The following is a 2,289-nucleotide window of genomic DNA, read 5'->3' as shown; positions in this document are numbered from 1 at the left end:
ACTCAAATGTTCCTCCCACCTCAGCCTCCCAAAGTGCTGAGATTACAGGTGTGAGTCATCACGCCCGGCTGGCTTTATTTTTGATGTTTGAGATTACACTGATGTTTGAGATTACACTTTCAGTTCCATGCAGTCGATTATGCTTGTCATATAATGTTCGTGTTTAGGAAGATTTTAGTTGTTATATCTTTTTTAGAACACTAGCATCTTCTAGCATACATAAAATTGTAATAAGCAGTGTTAAAAGTTTAGTAGGATGTTTCACGTTTTCTACTTCATTGTGATTGAGAAGACTGTACATCTAACTTTTATGAATAAAGTGACACATCTATGTTTGTTTTTTCTTGAGATGGAGTCTCACTCTGTCGCCCATGCTGGAGTGCAGGTTCATGATCTCAGCTCACTGCAACCTCCACCTCCTGGGTTCAAGCTATTCTCCTGCTTCAGCCTCTCGAGTAGCTGAGATCACAGGTGCCTGCCACCTACCCGGCTAATTTTTTTATTTTAATAAAAACGGTTTCACCATGTTGGCCAGGCTCGTCTCGAATTCCTGACCTCAGGTGATCCACCCGCCTTGGCTTCCCAAAATGCAATGGGCATGAGCCACTGTGCCCAGTCCAAAGGGACACATCTGTGTTTTACGTTCGCTTTTGCATTGTCTTAGCGTTCATGTACACTAAATTGTCTTCTTAGTTCATTTGTAAAACATGGTGCTGGAGTTTGCAGTCTTAAGCTCATGACTAGATAAGTAGTGGCTTAAATAGCAGGTCTGCTTTCAGAATGTATTCCTACAGAGAGGGAAGCTACATTCTTTTAAAATAGACAGTTGTGCCCAATAAAGTTTATCTGTTGAATACTACAGAAAAGTAACCATCATTATCTTTGTTTCTACCTTTAAGCCTTAGATGCATGATGTATTTAATTAGTCTTTTTCTTTCAAATATAACCTGAAATAGTTGATCTTTGGAAAAGTGTTAAAAGTTGATTATGTTTTCTAGGGGGAGAAGTTTGCAGATGTTAAAATTCACCTTGAATTTTTGGACATCCCGGCCGGGCGTGGTGGCTCACGCCTGTACTCCCAGCACTTTGGGAGTCTAAGGTGGGCAGATTACTGAGGTCAGGAGTTTGAGACCAGCCTGGCCAACATGGTGAAACCCCATCTCTACTAAATATACAAAAAAAATTAGCCGGACGTGGTGGCACACACCTGTAATCCCAGCTACTCGGGAGGCTGATGCAGGAGAATTGCTTGAGCCCGAGAGATGGAGGTTGCAGTGAGGTGAGATCGCACCATCGCACTCCAGCCTGGCCAACAGAGCAAGACTCTGTCTCCAAAAAAAAAAAAAAAATTTTTTTTTTTACATTGCATCACTAATTCAGTTTCTGGTATGGAGTTATAACATTGGTCCTCACATTCTAAGTAAAGCTAGCTGCTTTATCACTTCCAACAGAATCTCATTCTCTTAATGTGTGCTCAAAAGAAATAACTACCAAGATTGCGGGAGTGATTTCTAAAGGCGAGTGGGTCATTGTATGTTCTACCATGTGGAGCTTTGTGACGTGGCAGAGGGTGTGAGTGGTGTCAATGGTATGGCAAGAAAACTGGCGTATTTTGGTCCCGAGAAAGTGAAGGTGGTAGGCTGCCTTCCTAAAGGGTTAGCAATTTAAGGGACATTCTAGACCTCTAGTCTAGAAAATGTAACTGTTGGCTGGGTGCCATGGCTGATGCCTGTAATCTCACACTTTGCGAGGCCAAGGTGGGCAGATCACCTGAGGTCAAGAGTTCAAAACCAGCCTGGCCAACATGATGAAGCCCTGTCTTTACTAAAAATACAAAAATTATCTGGGTGTGGTGGCACATACCTGTAATCCCAGCTACTCAGGAGGCTAAGGCACAAGAATTGCTTGAACCCGGGAGGCAGAGGTTGCAGTGAGCCGAGATCACGCCACTGCACTCCAGCCTGGGCAACAGAGGGAGACCCTGTCTCAAAAATACAAAAAACAAGAAAGTGTAACTGCAGGTGAAGGTTTAATTAAACTTCTTTAGACTGGAATTCCACATTTTATCTTCCAAGCATTGTTTTGTTTTGTTTGGAGGTAGGATCTTGCTTTTTGTCCCAGGCTGGGGTGCAGTGGTACAGTTACACCTTACTGTAACTTTGAACTCCTGGACTCAAGTGATCCTCCCAAGTAGCTAAACTACAGACAGGTGCCACCACAGCCAGCTGATTTTTCAGAGACAGGATCTCTCTCTGTTGCCCATGCTGGTCTTCAACTCCTGGCCTCAAG

The sequence above is a fragment of the Chlorocebus sabaeus genome, chromosome 12 (assembly GCF_047675955.1).
Source record: "Chlorocebus sabaeus isolate Y175 chromosome 12, mChlSab1.0.hap1, whole genome shotgun sequence".
In the NCBI taxonomy this organism is placed as follows: Eukaryota; Metazoa; Chordata; class Mammalia; order Primates; family Cercopithecidae; genus Chlorocebus; species Chlorocebus sabaeus.
This window is presented reverse-complemented; position numbering follows the sequence as displayed.